At 41.7% G+C, this 25,925-nt stretch overlaps 1 protein-coding gene and 1 non-coding gene across 6 annotated transcripts in view; both read right to left on the bottom strand.

Annotated features, from left to right (window-relative positions):
• The window catches only part of LOC139388715 (rap guanine nucleotide exchange factor 1-like), a 99,780-nt gene that overhangs the window by 53,115 nt on the left and 20,740 nt on the right, over positions 1–25,925 (bottom strand). The gene's annotated exons all lie outside the window — the stretch shown is intronic.
• Positions 15,113–15,188, bottom strand: trnaa-ugc (transfer RNA alanine (anticodon UGC)). The gene has a single exon. It is a non-coding gene; the product is annotated as a tRNA-Ala (tRNA).

Below are 25,925 nucleotides of genomic sequence, written 5' to 3' on the forward strand. Positions count from 1 at the left end.
GGGCAAACTACCTGCCCTCCAGGACACCTACACCACCCGATGTCACAGGAAGGCCAAAAAGATCATCAAGGACAACAACCACCCGAGCCACTGCCTGTTCACACCGCTACCATCCGAAAGGCGAGGTCAGTACAGGTGCATCAAAGCTGGGACAGAGAGATAGAAGCCATTTTTCAATCTCAAAGCCATCAGACTGCTAAACAGAAATCACTAACTCAGAAAGGCTGCTGCCTACATTGAGGCCCAATCACTGGCCACTTTAATAAATGGATCACTAGTCACTTTAACAATGCCACTTTATTAATGTTTACATGTCTTACATTACTCATGTCACATGTATATACTGTATTTATACCATCCACTGCATCTTGCCTGTGCAGCTCAGCCATCGCTCATCCATATACTTGTATGTACATATTCTCATTCACACCTATAGATTTGTGTATTAGGTAGTTGTTGGAAATTGTTAGATTACTTGTTAGATATTACCGCAACTGTTGGAACTAGAAGCACAAGAATTCCGCTACACTCACATTAACATCTGCTATGTCTATGTGACTAATACAATTTTATTCCTCCGGGTATACTAGGGGGATGTCGGTGTAAATGTGTCAACATATTTTAGATGGTGGCAGCTGCATAGGCTATTTTTGTTGAGCGTGGCGATATACCGTTTTATCCACTATGGTCTGTCCATTGCCGTTGTAACCTACAAGGAAGCCAAAATGCTCCCAACCTGGAGAATTAAACAATTATGGCGGATCCTCCAAATCTGGTTTATCGACCCCACCATTCGCCATCGTACAGAACTAGTTCCTGGCTGCACCTCAAAAGGACAGTTTGAAATGAGCCAATTAAGATATGAATTTTGATTACAACATGCACATAGGCTCTAGTTGTTTTAACAGAATAGCATGACATGTTTTTTACAATGAAAAAAATAAACAGTGTAGGAATAGCCTAGTGATATCTTTTCAAAGCACTAATGCATGAAATGCTTCATTAATTGGATATCAAATCAAAATTGAAGGTAGCCATATAACATTGAGTTGTTTAGACATGTGTGCTTTGAATGTGTCCTCAGGTGTGATGACGTAATTCATGTTAATATAAAGGTTTAAAGCCAGACTCAGTCCCAAATACATTTTCTCTTATTTTTTTCTGGTTTAAATTATCTAAAAATGTATAGACAAAAGATTAATTTGCCATTTGGGTCACTTCAAGGTAAGGGTGTAATGACCGTTCGTAAGGGGACCTCTGTTTGCACTGTGAACCCAAATGGATACATACAAAATAAAAAGATATCACTAGGCTATTCCTACACTGTTTATTTTTTTCATTGTAAAAAACATGTCATGCTATTCTGTTAAAACAACTAGAGCCTATGTGCACGTTTTTCAAATGCATGAAATGCTTCATTAATTGGATATCAAATCAAAATTGAAGGTAGCCATATAACATTGAGTTGTTTAGACAGTTAATTGCAACTATGTTTTTTTACTTTAATTTTAGCATGAATAATTTTTGGGGTCATAATTTTGCTGAGTTTCCCCAAGCCGCTAAAGTTTGTTAGAGATTGGGCGAGAGATCCATGGCCCCCCCCGGCTGAATTGCCCCCCTCCCGCACAACACACACAGACTGACAGAGGCAGGAGATAAATACTAAACAGCACTATTGTAAGCCACCAGGAAAGAGAGGTTAAAGAGAAAGCCAGATACAAATAGATGTCCCCCCTCTTCACAGTATTTATCATCAGGTCAATATGTCCGTGTATTATGTATGTTTCTAACATTGTGTTATATGTGAAAATGTGATTGTATTATAAATTGTATTTTAATGTTTAAGGACTCTTGGAAGATTAGTCCAAATGGGGACTAAAAGAGATCCTAATAAAATCAAATCTCTCTCTTCCTCCATCTCCTCATAACCAGCACATGAATGCAGCCATAGATCAGCAGGCTTCTAAGTAGACCAAGTAGCACGTGTTTGGTGTGGTTATGAGACATCCATCCAGTATGACTCCTGGACATACCTTCATTACAGTGAGATGACGTCACTCACCCCTAGGAGGAGAACTAGTAATAATATTGAGATATCCATCCAGTTATAGCCAAACGTGACCTGTATCATCAAAACATTTACATAATGTACTGACAAATCATATATATTTTTTTTAAATCGCTAATTTTAACCTTTAATTCAGTATTTTTCTCTGAATTATGATTGAACAGTGTATTATTATTTGAGCCAACATTTAGCCTGATATCAACATGATTGGCTGCCCCCAAACAACAATGCTCAGATAATGTCTGACTCATTTTCACACAGAATCATACTGACTATTTGGATTAGAAAATTCTTCAATGACTTGACATTCATTCAAGAGATAAAAATTGCATCACTTGTTATCAATTCTAAGGGCAACGAAATTATCTAAAGAATGTTCTATTGCCTGCTCTTTTTGCTTTCTTATATTTGTGGTACCTAATACACATGCAATGGCCTAAAATCACAATGGCTGAAAGACCGTAGAGCTTCAGATAGGCAGCTATGAGCTAGTAGCTAGTGTTCTCTTTAGAGGGGATAGCCTATAAATAGTGTGCGTGTTCGGTCTGTCTGTCCCTTTTAGTGCCAGCAGCAGTAAGTGGAACAGAGAGAGGGGGGGGGGGGAAGCACTGTCTAGACACATGCAGTACAAATCCTGGGGGAAGAGAGACAATGCAACACATTGCTGTTCCTGTCTCTCTCTGGCTCGATCAATAGTCTCTTAGACTAGGTGCTCCTTTTAGAGCAGTGGTCACCAACCTTTTTGAGTCAAAATCACTTTCTGAGTCAAAACGCTGAGATCTACCATTCAGATTGTATATATATATATTTTTAAACATAAGCCTATGTAACATTAACATATTTAAAAACCGTACGGTAGTAAAGAAGTTGGTACAGTAGGCTTTAGGCTTAAATCATTATCACTGCATATTGGCTTTGCTTGAATTGCCCTGCCAATGCATTGCTGTTCTTCTCAGACCATTTTTTTAATTGTATTTCAACATCTGAGGTAGGCAGTATGATGATCACACTGGTAACAGATCAGCTTTGTATTACTTGTGAGGCACAGCAGAGTGAGCATAGCTTTTTATAATTTGCTTTTTATTTTACTGGGCTGATGGAGCCTGGTCAGTCTTAATATAAAACATCAATAAAATCAATTTAGCCTCAAATAAATAATGACACATGTTCAATTTGGTTTAAATAATGCAAAAACAAAGTGTTGGAGAAGAATGTAAAAGTGCAATATGTGCTATGTAAGAAAGCTAACGTTTCAGTTCCTTGCTCAGAACATGAGAACATATGAAAGCTGGTGGTTCATTTTAACACGAGTCTTCAATATTCCCAGGTAAGAAGTTTTCGGTTGTAGTTATTATAGGAATTATAGGACTATTTCCCTCTATACCATTTGTATTTCATTAACCTTTGACTATTGGATGTTCTTATAGGCACTTTAGTATTGCCAGTGTAACAGTATAGCTTCCGTCCCTCTCCTAGCTCCTCCCTGGGCTCGAACCAGGAACACAACGACAACAGCCACCATCGAAGCAGCGTTACCCATGCAGAGAGAGTGACGTTTGAAACGCTATTAGCGCGCGCTAACTAGCTAGCCATTTCACTTCGGTTACACCAGCCTCATCTCGGGAGTTGATAGGCTTGAAGTCATAAACAGCGCAATGCTTGACACACAACAAAGAGCTGCTGGCAAAACGCCCGAAAGTGCTGTTTGAATGAATGTTTACGCGCCTGCTTCTGTCTACTACCGCTCAGTCAGATACTTAGATACTTGTATGCTCAGTCAGATTATATGCAATGCAAGACACACTAGAGAATATCTAGTGATATCATCAACCATGTGTAGTTAACTAGTGATTCTGATTGATTGTTTTTTATAAGATAAGTTTAATGCTAGCTAGCAATTTACCTTGGCTTACTGCACTCCTTGTGGAGTGCAACGAGAGAGAGGCAGGTCGGTATTGCGTTGGACTAGTTAACTGTAAGGTTGCAAGATTGATTCCCCGAGCTGACAAGGTGAAAATCTGTCATTCTGCCCCTGAACAAGGCAGTTAACCCACCGTTCCTAGGCCGTCATTGAAAATAAGAATGTGTTCTTAACTGACTTGCCTCGTTAAATAAAAAGGTATAAAAAATGTTGATTATTTTTTATTAAAAAAATAAATAAAATTCTCACTTAGCTAGTGAATGCAGCTAACTAGTTTAGCTTACTCATACACCCGGTTCAAACTGAGAGGGATGTTATGTTCGCTAGCAGGCTATGGATATCCAACACTGGAACTCTTACAAGTCAAGGTAAGCTTTTGGTTTTATGAAATGTATTGCCACAGGGGCCCGCCTGTGTAACTGCTACACTGCTTGCTTATTGAATTGCATGATTGTAGCGGGTTTACTAATGTGTTAGTTCTGGTCGCTATGTCCACAGATACAACAATGAGCCAGATATTTCACTGGATGTATAAATGTGAAGCATCCAGTTGGTGTTTACACTCACTACCAAATATGGTGAAGAGAGGAAGCCCAGTAGCCGGCAGTGGGAGAAGATGGAGCGAGACTAATTTTGTCAGACATTATGCAAATTTAGTCATTGGTTAAACATTTTATTTCCATACAGTTTTCTGTTTCCAAAGCTAGAATCTGTAAGAGTGGACTATGTTTTGTAGACTTCACCCTTTGTTTCTAAAAACTGCATTGTTTAGGAGGGCAAATTGAGTTGTGGCATACGCACACTAAACAGAGTAAGCGTTTCCTAGAGGAAATAGGCAAATAAATATTAGAACGTGCCAATAGGATCTTACTGGCTCGTCCTTGGCTCTGCCCACCTCCTTGATTGTTCTGCCCACTAGGATTAATGTGCTCCCATTGGAAACGACAGGCTCTGGTCAATCTTGGGTTAGTTATAAAAATCATTGGTATGACGTTGGCTAATATGGTGACAACGATGTAGGCTGTGTGTAGCGGTTATGAGATGAAGGTTTGGCTTGGAAAGGGGTTTTCGCATGGTCACAGACAGCTGGTTGTCTTTCTGGAAGATTCTCTCATCGCCACAGAGGAACTCTGGAGCTCTGTCAGAGTGACCATCGGGTTCTTGGTCACCTCCCTGAACAAGGCCCTTCTCCCCCGATTGCTCAGTTAGGCCGGGCGTTCAAAACTTCTTACATTTAAGAATGATAGCGGCCACTGTGTTCTCGGGGACCTTCAATGCTGCAGATTTGTTTTGCAAAGCTGTTAAAGGCAAAAGATGGCTATTTTGAAGAATCTAAAATATATTTTGATTTGTTTAACACTTTTTACTACATTATTCCATATGTGTAATTTCATAGTTGTCATGTCTTCACTATTATTCTGCAATGTAGAAAATAGCAAAAATAAAGGAAAACCCTCAAATGAGTAAGTGTCCAAACTTTTGACTGGTACTGTATGTAAACAAGGTATCAGTATCAAACCTGTTTACGCTTTGTCATTATGGGGTATTGTCTGTGTAGAGTGATGAGGAACATTTTTTATTTAATCAATTTTAGAATAAGGCTGTAACGTAACAAAATGTGTAAAAAGTCAAGGGGTCTGAATCATTTCCGAATGCACTAACGGTGTCTCATCTCAAGCAGAGAGTAAATGGATGAATTTAAAGATTTAATTGCCTTGTCAGGTGTTTACCACACACTGTGCTGCTGTGAGTGTGAATCACCAGGTCTGTTAGTTAATAACAGATTGACCTGGTCAGTCATATTGAATGTACAGTCGTGGCCAAAAGTTGAGAATGACACAAATATACATTTTCACATAGTCTCCTGCCTCAGTTTGTATGATAGCAATTTGCATATACTCCAGAATGTTATGAAGAGTGATCAGATGAATTGCAATGAATTGCAAAGTCCCAAATGAACTGAATCCCCCAAAAACATTTCCATTGCATTTCAGCCCTGCCACAAAAGGACCAGCTAACATCATGTCAGTGATTCTCTCGTTAACACAGGTGTGAGTGTTGATGAGGACAAGGCTGGATCAAATAACAGACTGTAAGCTTCAAAAGGAGGGTGGTGCTTGGAATCATTGTTCTTCCTCTGTCAAACATGGTTACCTGCAAGGAAACACGTGCCGTCATCATTGCTTTGCACAAAAAGGGCTTCGCAGGCAAGGATATTGCGGCCAGTAAGATTGTACCTAAATCAACCATTTATCGGATCATCAAGAACTTCAAGGAGAGCGGTTCAATTGTTATGAAGAAGGCTTCAGGGCGCCCAAGAAAGTCCAGCAAGCACCAGAACCGTTTCCTAAAGTTGATTCAGCTGTGGGATCGGGGTACCAACAGTACATAGCTTGATTAGGAATGGCAGCAGGCAAGTGTGAGTGCATCTGCACGCACAGTGAGGCGAAGACTTTTGGAGGATGGCCTGGAAGGGAAGGATGGTCAAGAAGGGCAGCAAAGAAGCCACTTCTCTCCAGGAAAAACATCAGGGACAGACTGATATTCTGCAAAAGGTACAGGGATTGGACTGCTGAGGATTGGGGTAAAGTCGTTTTCTCTGACGAATCCCCTTTCCGATTGTTTGGGGCATCCGGAAAAAAGCTTGTCCGGAGAAGACAACGTGAGCGCTACTATCAGTCCTGTGTCATGCCAACAGTAAAGCATCCTGAGACCATTCATGTGAGGGGTTGCTTCTCAGCCAAGGGAGTGGGCTCACTCACAATTTTGCCTAAGAACACAGCCATTAATAAATGGTACCAACACATCCTCAGAGAGAAACTTCTCCCAACCATCCAGGAACAGTTTGGTGACGAACAATGCCTTTTCCAGCATGAAGGAGCACCTTGCCCTGAGGCAAAAGTAATGACTAAATGGCTCTAGGAACAAAACATCGATATTTTGGGTCCGTGGCTAGGAAACTCCCCAGACCTTAATCCCATTGAAAACTTGTGGTCAATCCTCAAGAGGCGGGTGGACAAACAAAAACCCACAAATTCTGACAAACTCCAAGCATTGATTGTGCAAGAATGGGCTGCCATCAGTCAGGATGTGGCCCAGAAGTGAATTGACAGCATGACAGGGCAGATTGCAGAGGTCTTGAAAAAGAAGGGTCAACACTGCAAATATTGACTCTTTGCATCAACTTCATGTCATTGTCAATAAAAGCCTTTGACACTTATGAAATGCTTGTAATTTTACTTCAGTATTCCATAGTAAGATCTGACAAAATTATCTAGACACTGAAGCAGCAAACTTTGTGGAAATTAATATTTGTGTCATTCAAAACTTTTGGCCTCAACTGTACACTCTACATGACAGCTGCATCTCCACCCACTGGTGTGGTCTGAGGAGAGGGGTCACTGTGTTTTGGGTTATTACAGCTGTTCACCCACCATTGGACCACAGAGCTAGTAGGTAATGTTCAATTGAAGTGTGCGTGTGTGTGTGTGTGTGTGTAATTGGAGGCTGCTAGGCTAAATGATGACAGAGGGAGAAACACAGGTCCCGGTACCAGATGTTAAGTAATGGGAAGAGTTCAATGTGACCGCCAGTGAGAGCGGGAGAGAGAAAGGGGAACAGAAAGAGGGTGAGAGACACAGATAGAAGAGAGATAGCGAGAGAATATCAGCTAAAAGTAGCGCAGGGATGATTAAATGAGTGAATCATACTCTGAACAAAGCAAGACTCCCCCCATTTCATCAAAGCACATTATCAGAAATTGGTGTGTGGAGAATGACTAAATTAGAGTTAGCAATCACTTCCCTATTCTGTTCTCTTCTCTCCGTAGTGAGATACAGTACAATGGGAGGCTGGGAGCTACGGACTGTGTGTGTGTGTATGTGTGTGTGCGTGCGACACTATGAAAACACCAGTGATGTAGAAACATGTATAGTTAAATGCCCATAATAAGAAGCATTAAAAACAGCTTCACTAAGTGGCTGACATGAAGAGACTAGACACACACCACGCTCACCAGTGCACACAGTCTCAATAGTCTAAAATAACTCAGCTGTTGCAATCGTACCCCCAGATCTGAAACGTTGCATTCGTGACGCCAAAGGAGAGAAAGTTAGTCAGCTGCAAAAAAAACAAGCTAGATGTAATGTGGTTAGGAGAGCAGCTTCTGCAATTACCACAAACATGGTACATACACACGCTAGTCTTTGCATAAATGAATACTTCTATACTGGAATGCTCCACCATCGTGGGTGTACTACATAATGGCAAAATTAATTATAATACAGGATATATATAGTGTATTACTGAAATAGTGCCGTGAGACCTCGTAGAACAGAGGCTAGTGCTAGCAGGGCTCTAAAGTGCAACCAATTTGTTTTTTTCCTGTGTGACTAGTTGTTTTATTTTGGTAGCACTGTGCGACTAGGAAAGACATCTCCTAGATAATAATAGCAGTAATAATGAGGCTTCGCTGTACCATAGTTTCCGTTACTACAGCAAAAACGGCTTCCTTATAGCCCAAACAGGTCAAAATATCTGACCCATATTACCAGTGGAACATTTTTATCTTCCTATAGCGGATTGCAGGAACCGCATTTTACATTCATAAACCATTCTAAAACTACTTGCGCATCATTAACCATTTGTTACACTTTGTTCAGTCATGTTACCTCATTGGCTAGCTAACAATGTGGTAATATCCAAACACTTGGGGGCAAAGAAAGGAAAAGGCAGTTTCTTCAGAAGATCAATGATCATAGCAATGAATGAATGACTGCTCTCTTGTATGTTGTCATCACAAACCTGATGTTTTTAAAAGAGACAGTGTACAATTTAATGTAATGCATCTCAATAGGAAAATTGTGCTTTTACACAATGTAGTTAACCTAATATTCCACAAATTACCTTGTAAATACAATGACAGGTATTCGAATCAACATTTAAGCCTTTATAATAAACAAATGTCTTTACAGTGTTACATATTAGTTACTAGGGCACAACATTCTAAAGCATCTAGAATTCATATAGCTTAGATGACAATCAATAAAAAAAAATACTCATTTTCTGGTGCTCCTAAATTTTATGTGGTTCTCCAAACATATACAAAAAAAAATTGGGAGCACCATTTAGAGCCCTGAGTGCTAGACTACCTGCAATGCATCTCAAGCAGTCTCAGTCACTTATGAAAACCCCACTAATTAAACGAAGACCACAGAAACCTGTGAGGCTAAACTAGGTTCAACCACAATGAGGCCGCAACCAAGTATAATCTCTAAGCAAGAGCATGGCTAACGCTGACGTTTTTTACAAGTAGCAAAAAAGAAGGAGCACAATTAAAGTATTTAATTAAGGAATAGTTTTTATGATAAGAAATTACTAAAAGTTCATAAATAAAACGTTTCTTGGAGTGTTCCATGCTCAAATCAAGCACTATGTACACTCAAATATTTGAGTCACTTAGGTGAGACCAAAATGTTCTGCTGCCCCTTTAAGGGTGGGATGTAACCATGGTAAAGGGGGAACTCACATGTCTGTCTGTGAGACATGAGATTCTCTTACATCTGTTTACTAGCAGTTGAGCAAGCGCAAACTAAAATGGAAAAAAACGAATCTAGTGTGTGAAAAAAAGTAAATAGCCAAGAAAACACGAGGACAAAGTCACAGACTTCCGGGTCAACTCGACCAAAACTTTAAAAATATATATATTTCAACACGTCACAAAATGCGCAAGCACTAACGATTAGGGTTCTGGACGATACAGCAGATTTTGAAGGACCAAAGAGTTTGGTCTGCTTCGTGTTTTCATTATTGCCATGGAACATTTTTTGCGATACTGGTATCATCACAGACTAGGTGGGATTTATGGGACTCTACGTAGTTTGAATGATAAATTACCAGCTCTGAAAACATGGCAGAAATACTTTTGAAAATAGCTACAGCAACAAATTTTTCAAAATCACAACTCGCACATGTGCTCATACTAGGCTTAAGTGTTATACAGTGTATACCAGGGTATTTGGAAATAGCCACGGTATGATTTTAAATACTGTCAATACCAAAATAAATATATATATACTTATTTTTGAATAAATACCTGCAGGCAACTTGTGCACTAGGCTAATAGATACAGAAGATTGTGTTCTTAATTTCACCTAATGCATTATTTTTTCATTACAGGGCCATTCCTCAAAGCAACTGATTAAGCTAGTCACATGGTATGTTTGTTTACAAAGAGCTCATGGAGAAAACGGAAGCTTTCGTAATGTGCCTATCCACTGTTGTGCAGCGCAAGAGACAAAGTTATACTTGAATTTCACTGCTAATGCTTGATAGACTCAGCAAAAAAATAAATGTCCTCTCACTGTCAACTGCGTTTATTTTCAGCAAACTGAAACGTGTAAATATTTGTATGAACATAAGATTCAAAAACAGACATAAACTGAACAAGTTCCACAGACATGGAATGGAATAATGTGTCCCTGAACAAAAAAGGGGGGGGGTTTAAAATCAAAAGTAACAGACAGGTCTCTGGTGTGGCCACCAGCTGCATTAAGTACTGCAGTGCATCTCCTCCTCATGGACTGCACCAGACTTGCTAGTTCTTGCTGTGAGATGTTACCCCACTCTTCCACCAAGGCAAGTTCCTAGACATTTCAGGGGGTGGAATGGCCCTATCCCTCACACTCCGATCCAACAGGTCCCAGACGTGCTCAATAGGATTGAGATCCGGGCTCTTCACTTGCCATAGCAGAACACTGACATTCCTGTCTTGCAGGAAATCAGCAATACTGCTCATTCTGTGCGTGGTGGCATTGTCATGCTGGAGGGTCATGTCAGGATGTGCCTGCAGGAAGGGTACTACATAAGGGAGGGGGATGTCTTCCCTGTAATGCACAGCGTTGAGATTGCCTGCAATGACAACAAGCTCAGTCCGATGATGCTGTGGACACACCACCTCAGACAGACCCTCCACCTCCAAATCGATCCCGCCCCGGAGTACAGGCCTCGGTGTAACGCCCATTCCTTCGACGATAAACGCAAATCTGACCATCACCCCTGGTGAGACAAAACCACAACTCGTCAGTGAAGAGCACTTTTTGCCAGTCCTATCTGGTCCAGCAACGGTGTTGCCAGTGATGTCTGGTGAGGACCTGCCTTACAACAGGCCTACAAGCCCTCAGTCCAGCCTCTCTCAGCCTATTGCGGACAGTCGGAGCACTGATGTAGGGATTGTGCGTTCCAAGTGTAACTCGGGCAGTTGTTGTTGCCATCCTGTACCTGTCCCGCAGGTGACGTACGGATGTACCGATCCTGTGCAGGTGTTGTTACATGTGGTCTGCCACTGCGAGGACGATCAGCTGTCCGTCCTGTCTCCCTGTAGCGCTGTCTTAGGCGTCTCACAGTACGGACATTGCAATTTATTGCCCTGGTCACATCTGCAGTCCTCATGCCTCCTTGCAGCATGCCTAAGGCACATTCACGCAGATGTTCCGCAGATTTATTTTGGTGTTTTTCAGAGTCAGTAGAAAGGCCTCTTTAGTGTCCTAGGTTTTCATAACTCTGACCTTAATTGCCTACTGTCTGTAAGCTGTTAGTGTCTTAACGACTGTTCCACAGCTGCATGTTCATTCATTGTTTATGGTTCATTGAACAAGCATGGGAAACAGTGTTTAAACCCTTTACAATGAAGATCTGTGACGTTTTGGATTTTTACGAATTATCTTTGAAAGACAGAGTTCTGAAAAGGGGACGTTTATTTTTTTGCTGAGTTTAGTTACAAATCTTAGACCTATAAAAGTTGAACCCTCTAAGATGGGCCGAATAATTTCTCTCCAGCTCAGGGTTCCAGCTATGCATTTGGTTTGCTAACTTTCATGCCAATCTCGTACTTTGTTAGCCTTATTTAGCATATCCCTAGCTCATAATTTACTTTTTCAGTTCGCACATCTATTTTTAGATGCAAATGTGAGTAAATGGTCACACTGTAGAACACTGAGCAAGAGGCCCACAGAGAAATGGAACGGATGAATGGAATGCTAGACTACTCTAGGCACGTGAGGTGAGAAGTCATGGAGGACTGGGTACAGTCCAGCGATTGGTGGGGTTGTTCCTGGTGGGTTTCCGGTCTGAGCCGTGCTCCAGAACAATGAGCCACAGGAAGGAGTGCTGGGGCGGAGAGGAAGTCAGACTGTGTAAAGGGGAGCGGTGTCGGTGCACACCCCCTGTGGGACTCCAGTGACCAACCACTCTCCATCTACTCCCATATAGAAGGGTTGACTAGTGTGACTACGCCACATGTTAACTCAATGACTTGTAGGCATGGGGGGAAGCTTCCTTCCTCTGGTGTGTCTACCCATTCTTCTAGGAAGGAACAGCTCTTTTAGGTGAAAGGGACCAAATCGCATCATTGAGAGTCAATAATTTGGCTCCCTAATGAGCATACTGCTTTTTGGCGATTATATGCAGATAAATTATAAACATTCGATGTTTATTGTTGAATAAACATGTTGAATCCTCACTGCAGGAACAATAGGTAGTGGAGAAAGGGTCCAAAATATGCTAAAAGAAAACAGATTGAAGGTTATTAAAGCTAAAAATATGTATATGCTATTATTAAAAGATAGATATAGGCCTACTGATTTGATTAGTGTTGACAATGGAGTAGTCAACTGCTGCTTTCTGTGTAGTAAAGCCCACGTTTAACACCTGCTTCATTCTTCAATCATACCTGTAGGACTACTCATGGGCGCATGACTTTGTATAAAAGTGGGGGTGCACAATCTGGCGGGGGGGATTATCTGTTTTGTTTTTTTTGTATTATTTTTTGCCACAATAAACTAAAATTGAAAGAGTAGATTAGACTCATTTTTCTGACTAGATTACTAATCTACCGCCTAGGGCTGGGTGATATCACCATATTTTTGTAATTGCTTATGGTATGACGGTGATGTTTTTTGATGTTGTTTTTTTAAAATAAAAGTTTTAAATATGCTTTATGAGTAGTTAATGACCATAGGGTGGCAACATAAATAAGTGATTTCAATAGGGCTTTCTCCATTTATACTGTTCAATCCAACTCCAAACAAAATCATATCCAGAATTGATCAATTTCCTGCAGTTTTATCACTTCCACACTGTGCCAAGCAGCATGATATGGGCAAAAAATATAGGCCTAGTTAATTGGTGAACTATTGGAATTATGTAAATGTAATGATTATTCTAATTCTATACTTGGAATATAGTGGGCAGCACCTTGAATACATTGTTGTTTGACATGACAACGAATGAATAAACCAAAGTATTACTGACAGGGTAGGAATCAGTGTTTGTCAGTGTTTCCAGGCGACCCTAATTTAGTTGTCACATTACATGTTTTTTTATATCATGTTGCTAGCTAGACAACATATTAATTACTTGTCTATTCCTCTCTGATAACATACCGTTGCAAAAATATGCTTATCTAGGCCTACACCAGCACCAGGCAGTATTAGCTAGCTAACTACGTTTGCTCAGACTCTTAGTACATTTAGCAAGCTAGCTAGCCAGCTAACTAGCGATTAGCATTAGCGGCTAACACAAATTATTTTATCAACACCTTGCTAAGAAAATACAAAGCAGATAGTAGATAGTAAGACGCAAACTAAGTGTATAAAACGCTTATGGAAAGCAGCATGTCACCAACAGTTGCATCCACCTGACCATGTAGAGTTAACAGCAAGAAAGTGCGTGTGACTCCGTGGTCAAGCAACTGCTTTCTACTTGAGTGGCAGGGCTAGGTGTGCTTAGCAGTATGCAGCAGCAAGAGGAGAGGGAGAGAGATGACTCAAGTATCAAACAGAGTTAACTATAAAAACTGACATACGCACCAGAGTTGCATATCACATTTAACAAACCAAATATTGCAATACCATTCATTATAGAAGGTAAAGTAAAAACTCAAAACGGCAAATGCATCAATACCGATATATAGTAAAATACGGTTTTTCCGCCCAGTCCTACTACCGCCTTCCCTCAAGGTCTGAAACCTTACCAACTCACAAACATCCTGCCCCCTCCCATGACAATCCCACCCACAGTGATTGATAAGCCAAACTATTAAAGGGCTAGTTCACCCAAATAACAAAATGACATTGTTTTCCTTACCCTAAGTGTCCACAGCAGCAGAATCAATAAAATACATAATTTGAAGAACAAAATTGTCACAAGTCATATCTTTCAGTAAAACTGAAAATATAATTTTAATCTCAAGAGAAGACAGGTTTAATGTTAAAAAAAGGTTCTTACTTTAAAAAAAAGTCCTAATCATATAGGCATTTTAACATTTTGTCATTTAGCAGACATTCTTATCCAGAGCGACTTACACACTCACTAGTGTAACAGTTGTTAAAGTACTATGTGAATTTCACCAGGTTCATATATTAATATGTCGTGTTGATTTGTTATTATGCATGCCTGCATCCTGGGAGTAGGGGAGTGGGTACTTACGTTTTGCCCTGCGTGCTCATGCTCAAATCATTTTGATGCACTATGAGAGGTAGGCACGCTTTTTCTGTCATCTTCAGAAAAGTTTGAATCTTTTAAGCACAAAGTTGTACACACAGTGTTTTGTTCATTAATAATGTTGTATATTTAGAGGTTACAAATAAGTGGTTTGTCTTGTTAAGATGCACTTGTAACTGTACTTTTTAGGATGATATTAACATTCTGAATTCAACATGTGGTTAATAGGTATTAGCAGGCTATTGCATGTGTGAACGATGGCTAGCTCCTCGAATGCACCCTCCTATTGTGCATCTCTTATTATGCATCAACACATAACATAGATAAAACCACATACCTGTGGTTTTATCTATGTTATGTGTTGATGCATAATAAGGAGAGGCTGTACTAATTTTTGTATTCTAAAATCATTTTGATGCACTATGAGGGAAAGAGGCAACGATTCACAGAGCATATGTGTCTCTATAAATGTTTTATTTCCTTTTGGATGCAGATGCAGGATGCAGAGAGTGAATTCTGCTTAATTAAAACAACCTGATCTCCAAAGTCCACGTCTATAGTCTCAATCAACCACACACAACGCAGAGCTACAGCACCGGTTACAAGTGCGAAGATTTTCGTACTGGTCCCCCATGGGAATCAAACCCACAACCCTGGCGTTGCAAGCACCATGCTCTACCAACTGAGCTACACGGGACCCTAGGCCTAGACAGTAATTTAGCTGTGTATTTTTGGGATGGAAAAATAGCATTTAGATATGTATTAGAGGCCACCAAAATAAAGCTCGTTCTGCATGCCCCCTGGACAAACTCCCAGCCCGGAACTCCCTGCATTTACGGAAAACACTGGAGTTAATGGGAACTGACGGACTGGTGGACCATGTCTAACAGAGCATAGTGAGAATGCAATGCACAGAGGGATCCATATTAGGACTCTATAATAGACAGTACTAGTAGATCTATATTACTATTATAACGCACACCCTGGAATGTGTTTTGATTTCCCTCTATGGGTGTGACACCACTATAAAATCTATTTTTGACAAACGTGATATTCGCGTAGGCTCTAAACTATTATGTCTACATCTAAGTCTGATGAGGAAGTATGCCTATCATGCCACTATCTGGGGGAAGTCGTATTTATCACTGCCAAATTAGTCAAGATCACACCTTTAGAAAGAGAAGAAAACTAGTCAAAATAACAACAGCCGTGATGTGGTATACAGCAATCACTGACACAAACTGCGACTCCAAACAGGAAATTAGTAGCTCTTTGGTGAGGAGATTTAAAGATAACTATATGTGGGGGGTATTAAAGCTTATAAAAGGTAGCCTAACTTAAGACACATGCTGTTGAAACAATACTGAATGAGCCATAGCCCATTAATACCATTCCAATACACTGCGCCAGGACTACAATGATACCACTTAGTCATAAAGTCTTCCTTCGAAGAATAGAACTACGAGAAACATGCTCCAACACCTACTCAGAGAAGCCATTGTGTCAAATGTAAGACAGTAGCACTTTGACAGTAAGGAAATGGCTGGGTTAAGGGTTTGTGTGTACATTGTGTGGAGCACACAAACACTGGCCTGGCCGAGTCTCGTCTCAATGCCCCGCTGTTCAACTAAGTATGGAGCCAAAAAGTCACCATCACACCCTCTCTCATTCTGCCTTGGGGAGTGACGTTTCTCACTAATGGCGTGTTGATTATATGGGTGAGTGGTGCAAGGCACAAGCCGTATTAGGGCCGGCGCTAAAACACAATGCTACACCATAAGGGGCCTGAGGAGAGGAAAAAACCAAACACACAAAACCCATTAAATCTATGAGTCTCTCATGTCACACACACGCTGCATCAAAGAGAATAGCCTAGTGGTACAAACTAAAGGCCTGTGTGTGTCCGATATAGCCTATCCAGCATATTCAAACAGCCCAGCAACTAGCAGAAAGCCTCCTGGGCTTATAACTAATCCATATGCAAAAGGCTGGAAAAAGGCTAGGTCAACTATTTCGATTCCATAGTAAGGCTGAAACTGAAGTACTCCCTCTCCCCTTTCCAGCGTGTTCCCAATAAAGTCTAGTTATTGGATTGAATGTTTCCAAGTGCAGTGGGCGTACCAGGCATGCACATGTGTACACCAACATAAAATTCATGTAAAAACGTTATTTTGACGACAGGGCATGTCACCAGCTCAGGTCAGCCAGTAGGGTAAGATGAGCTCAGGTCAGCCAGTAGGGTAAGATGAGCTCAGGTCAGCCAGTAGGGTAAGATGAGCTCAGGTCAGCCAGTAGGGTAAGATGAGCTCAGGTCAGCCAGTAGGGTAAGATGAGCTCAGGTCAGCCAGTAGGGTAAGATGAGCTCAGGTCAGCCAGTAGGGTAAGATGAGCTCAGGTCAGCCAGTAGGGTAAGATGAGCTCAGGTCAGCCAGTAGGGTAAGATGAGCTCAGGTCAGCCAGTAGGGTAAGATGAGCTCAGGTCAGCCAGTAGGGTAAGATGAGCTCAGGTCAGCCAGTAGGGTAAGATGAGCGATTTTGTACATTCAGCATCACCCCATCAAGGGAAATATGGTATTCTTTCTAACAAAGATATCTACATGTATTTCAGGATGTTGCGTATCCCTGGAATTTTATCAGAATTGATGTAATCATATTTTTTATTTTTTAAGTGGTTGCCACTACTGTTTTAAAACTATGTCCATCTTCATTTCCCAAACACAATTCAACACAACCACAATCTCTTTTTTTGTATTTTAAGAATCTTTTAACACAGACTTAACACAGAATAAAAACTGTTTTACCCCCCCAAAATGAATCGTTTTTACATAGGGCAGGCCCTGCTGTTACCCCATATCCCAGCGATAATGCCTTGCATTACATTTGGACTATATTAGCCCACACAGCTATACGGATGCACTTCATGTTAGGTTCAGGACCTTATATTGAAGCTTATAGGAGACCCCAACTGATGTATAGAACAGAATAATAAATTTCAACTTTGGTTTAGATACAAGCGTCATGAATCCTCTAACACAATACATTTGTTAGACTTGGTGAAAAAACTTTGGGGATCTGTTTCTTCTTTCCATGAAATGACGACCTCTTCCTAAATATTTGGTCAAATGATTGATTTTGTGTATGTTTTCCTAAAAACAAGGGTGGCTCAAATTACCCCACTCTCCCCTATGGGTGTCCATGGGGGGCAGCACGGTGCCTGGGGGCTGGGTCATTCAATTGTCCTGTATATGCACACACTCATGGAACAAAAACGCAGGCACACACTCATGGAACACACAGACACGAAGCTTGGGCAGTACCCAGATTGTCATACTGACCTTGTGCCATGCCGGAATATTCGGTAACACAGACACTGAACACATGGGACACTACTTTCAAATCCCACTGAGCATGTGCAATCTGTAGGTTAGCAATGCTAATGATCTTTTGTAATCCTTAGGTTAGCAATGCTAACAAGTTAATGTCAAATCCCATAGAGAATGCTCACTAAATGCTGACGAGTGCATTAAGAAAATGTTACAGTCCCTGACCTAAAGCATTTGCAGGAAAGACATATCCTTCCTGTTTGGCCCTGTCCGGGGGTGTCCTCAGATGGGGCCAGTGTCTCCTGACCCCTCCTGTCTCAGCCTCCAGTATTTATACTGCAGTAGTTTATGTGTCGGGGGCTAGGGTCAGTTTGTTATATCTGGAGTACTTCTCCTGTCCTAATCGGTGTCCTGTGTGAATCTAAGTGTGCGTTCTCTAATTCTCTCTTTCTTTCTCTTTCTCGGAGGACCTGAGCCCTAGGACCATGCCCCAGGACTACCTGACATGATGACTCCTTGCTGTCCCCAGTCCACCTGGCCGTGCTGCTGCTCCAGTTTCAACTGTTCTGCCTTATTATTATTCGACCATGCTGGTTATTTATGAACATTTGAACATCTTGGCCATGTTCTGTTATAATCTCCACCCAGCACAGCCAGAAGAGGACTGGCCACCCCACATAGCCTGGTTCCTCTCTAGGTTTCTTCCTAGGTTTTGGCCTTTCTAGGGAGTTTTTCCTAGCCACCGTGCTTCTACACCTGCATTGCTTGCTGTTTGGGGTTTTAGGCTGGGTTTCTGTACAGCACTTTGAGATATCAGCTGATGTACGAAGGGCTATATAAATAAATTGGATTTGATCCCAGCTGATTAAGTTATACAAGTACACACAAAACTGTATTAGACAGCAAGGCTCTTGATGCAGGAGGGGATTGTCTGCTGTTATGAAGCTTGCTTTTGAAAGAAGCTAACCACTACACAAATGTATACATAAAATAATCTAATACATTGTTTCAACAGTATAGAAAAACCCTCCCGTGGCTATTTCCAAATACACCGGTATACCGCCCAAACCTAAAAACACGGACAAACACACGGACCCAAAAACACACTCACAGTGCTCACACACAAAGACCACTCTAGGCTATTCATGAGGCTATTCATCCAAACCGTGTAGCTGAGAGGATGCAAAAGGCCCTGCCAACGACAACAATAACACCAACAAGAGAAAAACAGACAGACTCAAAATAGAGACTCAAATATAGGGGAAAATCCTCAGTAATGGAATTCCGTTGATATTTTTATTAAGATTTTATGCCAAACAAAAACCATTGATTTCAAAATTTAACAAACCATACTACTCTATTGTGGCTAACACCTAACTCTCGAAGTCCTCTTGATTTCAGATTCTGCAAAAGCTCTTTAATGTTGGCACAATCTGTCGATAATGAAGGGGGCTATACTTTTACTTGTTGGCTCTCTGTTTCTTTCTCACTCAAACACTCACAGCCCACGAGCGCCACCCCTTTCCAAACAATGAGAGGTTTCAACTCCCAAGGGGAAAAAACATTTGAGAGAACCAATCAAAGCCCTTGCACAATTTCTGAGCAAATGTTGCATTAACAAACGGCCTCCTTTCCAGACTAGTGTGGTCTAAGCTCTCCCTGCGTCACGTCAGCCAGGCCAATTACTTCAGCTGGCTGGTGTGCGACAGTGGCAAAGTTGGTTTGACATTGGATAGCCTATCTCTGGCGCTAGTAGGGACCATCAATAATGTACACAACAAAACTGGGACAATATTTTCACATTGCATAACTTTGTTTGTCAATATCCATCTATACTGAACTAAAATATAAATGCAACAATTTCTAAGATTTTTTTGAGTTAGTTCATTTAAAGAAATTTGTCAATATAAATACATTCATTAGGCCCTAATCTATGGATTTCACGTGACTGGGCAGGGGCACAGAAATAGGTGGGCATAAGCCTACCCACTTGGGAGCCGGGCCCACCCACTGGGGAGCCAGGCCCAGCCAATCAGAGTTTGTTTTTCCTCCAACAAAACAGCTTTATTACAGACAGAAATACTCCTCAGCAAAACTGGTGCAAAAGTGCACCTGTATAATGATCATGATGTTAAATCAGCTTGATGTTAAATCAGCCACACCTGTCAGGTGGATGGATTATCTTGGAAAAGTTGAAACGCTCACTAACAGGGATGTAAACAAATTTGTGCACAAAATCTGAGAGAAATAAGCTTGGAAAATTTCTGGGATGTTTTATATCAGCTCATGAAACATTGGACCAAAACATTACATGTTGCGTTTATATTTTTGTTCAATATAGTAGAGCATAGTTCAGTACAGTACATTCGTGAACTCAACACTAATGTGCTCTACTGTGTACTGTACTCTATTCCACTCTACTGTACAGTATAACAAGATGGCGCCGATAGCTCCTAGCCAACTTTCCAGTATTTTTATTTTTTTCTTAAACTATCTGCTCACAACATTTGTAGTATTAGTACCTACCGCAGAAAATAACTTTTGGACATAAGGTCTTTTTCTGCTCAGTGTACACTTAAATGACTGAATCCAGCATATTTTTTTATAATTTAATCTTTGAGAACTATCAATCACCAAAACAAAAAGCTTGACTGTAGCGTCGTTTCCATCCAATTTACGACAGATTTTCATGTGAATATTCTAAATACAGTGTACTTTGGCTTAATGACATAGTGCATATAAAAATAGCTTTTGCGGTTGAGTTCCCATGTATCGAATAAAAAATACAAGTTAAATGGGTTTCCATGCCTCCTCCCTAGTTTGTACACTTAAATGACTGAAACCAGAAGGCCACCAAAAATAAAGTACAGTATGTAATGTCATACTTTCCAATACCCAAACAGAAAATGGACAAATATTTGCCCTGGACAACATTTGTGATAATTTAATCTTTATGCTTAGAGTCCTACTATCAATCACACAAAACAAAAAGCAAATTGATGGCCTAGTAGCTTCGTTGTCAGGTCGGGGGTTTGAACTCCATTTTCATGCGAATAACTGGCCCTCTAGAATACGCATATAAACTGCACATTTTCTTACAGGCAGACCTGAAGTGTCACCCGTCAGTTGAGGATGCCTGGTCATTCTTTAAAAGTAACTTCCTCACCTCATGCTTCAGGTTCTCCTTTGCCCTCGACCCAAATCCAGATAGCAGATGTTATGCAACTGTTCAATGTCAGAGCTCAGCAAAACCCAGACCCTGTACAACTCCATCAGCTGGGCTCCTGACCCACTGCACTGAGGCTGGACCCTCTATTTCTCAACGGCTGGCCATGCCTTCCTCCTGGCTACTCCAACTATCCGCCGCCATTGTCGCAACCCCTATTACCAGCCTGTCGCAACCCCTATTACCAGCCTGGTCAACCTCTCTTTCATATCGTCTGAGATCTCCAAGGATTGGAAAGCTGCCGCAGTCATCCCCCTCTTCAAAGTGGGAGACACCCTGGACCCAAATTGTTACAGACCTATATCCATCCTGCCCTGCCTATCTAAGGTCTTCGAAAGCAAAGTCAACAAACAGGTCACTGACCATCTCGAATCCCACCGTACCTTCTCCGCTATGCAATCTGGTTTCCGAGCCGGTCACGGGTGCACCTCAGTCACGCTCAAGGTACTAAACGATATCATAACCGCCATCGATAAAAGACAGTACTGTGCAGCCGTCTTCATCGACCTGGCCAAGGCTTTCGACTCTGTCAATCACCATATTCTTATCGCCAGACTCAGTAGCCTCGGTTTTTCTAATGACTGCCTTGCCTGGTTCACCAACTACTTTGCAGACAGAGTTCAGTTTGTCAAATCAGAGGGCATGCTGTCCGGTCCTCTGGCAGTCTCTATGGGGGTGCCACAGGGTTCAATTCTCGGGCCGACTCTTTTCTCTGTATATATATCAATGATGTTGCTCTTGCTGCGGGCGATTCCCTGATCCACCTCTACGTAGACAACACCATTCTGTATACTTCCGGCCCGTCCTTGGACACTGTGCTATCTAACCACCAAACGAGCTTCAATGCCATACAAACACTCCTTCCGTGGCCTCCAACTGCTCTTAAACGCTAGTAAAACCAAATGCATGCTTTTCAACCGTTCGCTGCCTGCACCCGCATGCCCGACTAGCATCACCACCCTGGATGGTTCCGACCTAGAAGATGTGGACATTTATAAGTACCTAGGTGTCTGGCTAGACTGTAAACTCTCCTTCCAGGCTCATATCAAACATCTCCGATCTAAAATCAAATCTAGAGTCAGCTTTCTATTCCGCAACAAAGCCTCCTTCACTCACGCCGCCAAACTTACCCTAGTAAAACTGACTATCCTACCGATCCTCGACTTCGGCGATGTCACCTACAAAATAGCTTCCAATACTCTACTCAGCAAACTGGATGCAGTTTATCGCAGTGCCATCCGTTTTGTTACTAAAGCACCTTATACCACCCACCACTGCAACCTCTATGCTCTAGTCGGCTGGCCCTCGCTACATATTCGTCACCAGACCCACTGGCTCCAGGTCATCTACAAGTCCATGCTAGGTAAAGCTCCGCCTTATCTCAGTTCACTGGTCACGATGGCAACACCCACCCGTAGCACGCGCTCCAGTAGGTGTATCTCACTGATCATCCCTAAAGCCAACACCTAATTTGGCCGCCTTTCGTTCCAGTTCTCTGCTGCCTGTGACTGGAACGAATTGCAAAAATCGCTGAAGTTGGAGACTTTCATCTCCCTCACCAACTTCAAACATCTGCTATCTGAGCAGCTAACCGATCGCTGCAGCTGTACATTGTCCATCGGTAAATAGCCCACCCATTTTTACCTACCTCATCCCCATACTGTTTTTCTTTATTTTCTGTTCTGCTCTTTTGCACACCAGTATCTCTACCTGTACATGACCATCTGATAATTTATCACTCCAGTGTTAATCTGCAAAATTGTAATTATTCGCCTACCTCCTCAAGCCTTTTGCACACAATGTATATAGACTCTTTTTTGTCTACTGTGTTATTGACTTGTTAATTGTTTACTCCATGTGTAACTCTGTGTTGTCTGTTCACACTGCTATGTTTTATCTTGGCCAGGTCGCAGTTGCAAATGAGAACTTGTTCTCAACTAGCCTACCTGGTTAAATAAAGGTGAAATAAAATAAAAAATATATGCCTTCATTTCTACCCCCAAAAATACAACTATGTGCTTTCATTTGACGCCAGACTTGACATGCTCCTATGAACTTCACAGTTAGTGCTCATAGGCAAGAATGAACCAACTGCTCTGAATTCAAATGGCTTTTGCCATTGATGCTGTGATCCAAATACTAGTGTAACACTCAATACACACAGCCTACAGACAGAAACTAAATACGTTCACAAGCAATACAGTGCATTCGAGGTATTCAGACCCCTTGACTTTACGTTCAAGCCCAATTCTAAAATGTATAAAAATAAAATCCATTTTAGAATAAGGCTTTCCTCAATGTACACACAATACCCCATACTGTCAAAGCGAAAACAGGTTATACATTTTTGCCCATTTAAAAAAAAAATGTTTTTAATGAAAGAGATAACTTATTTACGTTAGTATTCAGACCCTTTGCTATGAGACTTGAAATTGAGCTCAGCTGCATCCGGTTTCCATTGACCATCCTTGAGATGTTTCTACAATTCGATGGGAGTCCACTTTTGGTAAATTCAATTGATTGGACATGATTTGGAAAGGCACCAACCTGTTTATATAAAAGGTCCCACAGTTGACAGTGCATGTCAGAGCAAAAAACAAGCCATGAGGTCGAAGGAATTGTCCATAAAGCGCAGAGAGAGGATTGTGTCTAGGCACAGATCTGGGGAAGGGTGCCAAAAATGTTCTGCAGCATTGATGGTCCCCAAGAACACAGTGGCCTCCATCATTCTTAAATGGAAGAAGTTTGGAACCACCAAGACTCTTCCTAGAGCTGGCCGCCCGGCCAAACTAAGCAATCGGGGAGAATGGTGTTCATTCTGCAGAGCTCTAGAATTCGTCTGTGGAGATGGGAGAACCTTCCAGAAGGACAACCATCTCTGCAGCACTCCACCAATCAGGCCTTTATGGAAGTGCCAGATGGAATACACTCTTCTGTAAAAGGCACATGACAGCCCACTTGGAGTTTGCCTAAAGGTGCCCATAGGATTCTCAGACCATGAGAAACAATAGTCTCTGGTCTGATGAAACCAAGATTGAACTCTTTGGCATGAATGCCAAACATTACATCTGGAGGAAACCTGGCACCCTCCCTACGATGAGGTGTGTTGGTGGCAGCATCATACTGTGGGGATGTTTTTCAGCGGCAGAGACTGGGAGACTAGTCAGGATCGAGGGAAAGATGAACGGAGCAAAGTACAGAAAGATCCTTGATGAAAACCTGCTCCAGAGTGTTCAGGACCTCAGACTGAGCCGAAGGTTCACCTTCCAACCTGACAACGCAGGAGTGGCTTTGGAACAGGTCTCTGAATGTCCTTGAGTGGCCCAGCCAGAGCCAAGACTTGAAGTCAATCGAACAGCTCTGGAGAGACCTGAAAATAGCTGTGCAGCAACGCTCACCATCCCACCCGACAGAGCTTGAGAGGATCTGCAGAGAAGAATGGGATAAACGCCCCAAATACAGGTTTACCAAGCTTGTAGCATCATACCAAAGAAGACTTGATGCTGTAATCGCTGGCAAAGTTGCTTCAACAAAGTACTGACTAAAGGATCTGAATACTTATGTAAATGTGATATTTCCATTTGTTTTGTTTTAATACATTTGCAAAAATGTCTGTTTTAGAATAAGGCTGTAATGTAACAAAATGTGGAAAAAGTCAAGGGGTCTGAATACTTTCCGAATGCACTACATCTAGACCTATACACCCTAGCACCATTGTGTCCAAACAGCTTATCCTACTACACTATGGATAATGATTTTATGGGTATTTCTGTCACATCCCCTACAGTCAGTAAGACCTAAACCTGGTCACGGTAGTCATGTTTTCTACTGTTCTGTGGGAGAGCTAGACGTGCACGCCAGGCTGACAACACACACACACACACACACACACACACACACACACACACACACCAGCCAGGCCTTTCAAGTGACCTTTTGTGTACAGTTATTGTAGTTTGGTGCATTTCTCAGCATGTATTTTGACCGCCAGCCCTGCTGTGTGTTTCAGCGTATTGTCGTGAGAGGCTGGGCTGGCTGGCTGGCGTGAAACAAGCAGGCTAACTAAATAATCACAAACTGAAATTTGCATCAGTCAGCTACATGCAGTGACAATGAGATGAACTCTGGTCTTTGTCTCTTATACACTGAAATTGTGCAAATTGTTTTGCCATCTTTCCTCCAGTCTTGTCTAGGGCCTTTTCTGTATTGATATAAACACTGTCAATTGCTCAAACACCAGCTGACAGCAGCGAGCCACATAAAATCTGATCCAGGGAGACAAACACTATGGGTCATTTCCATGTAAAAGAACCCATGAGCACCAACGTGAAGTTTATAGGAGCATGTCAAATTGGTTGTGACATAAAAGCTGAGAGTCTATATATTTTGTTAGTTAAGGGATGGCTACATGCAAAAGTATGCGGATACCTGCTCCTCGAACATCTCTTTCCAAAATCATGGGTATTAATATGGAGTTGGTTCCCCCCTTTGCGGCTTCAACTGTTCTGAGAAGGCTTTCCACTAAATGTTGGAACGCTGCTGCAGGGACTTGCTTTCATTCAGGCACAAGGGCATTAGTGAGGTCGGACTCCGATGTTGGGCAATTAGGCCTGCATTGCAGTCAGCATTCCAATTCATCCCAAAGGTGTTAGATGGGGTTGAGGTCAGCGCTCTGTGCAGACCAGTCAAGTTCTTCCACACCAATCTCAAACCATTTCTGCATGGACCTCGCTTTCTGCACAGGAGCACTGTCATGCTGAAATAGGAAAGGGCTTCCCCAAACTGTTGCCACAAAGTTGGAAGCACAGAATCGTCTAGAATGTCATTGTCTGCTGTAGCATCAAGATTTCCTTTCACTGGAAAAACACCTTGAGGATTGATTATAAA

Source organism: Oncorhynchus clarkii, chromosome 29 (genome assembly GCF_045791955.1).
Source record: "Oncorhynchus clarkii lewisi isolate Uvic-CL-2024 chromosome 29, UVic_Ocla_1.0, whole genome shotgun sequence".
In the NCBI taxonomy this organism is placed as follows: domain Eukaryota; kingdom Metazoa; phylum Chordata; class Actinopteri; order Salmoniformes; family Salmonidae; genus Oncorhynchus; species Oncorhynchus clarkii.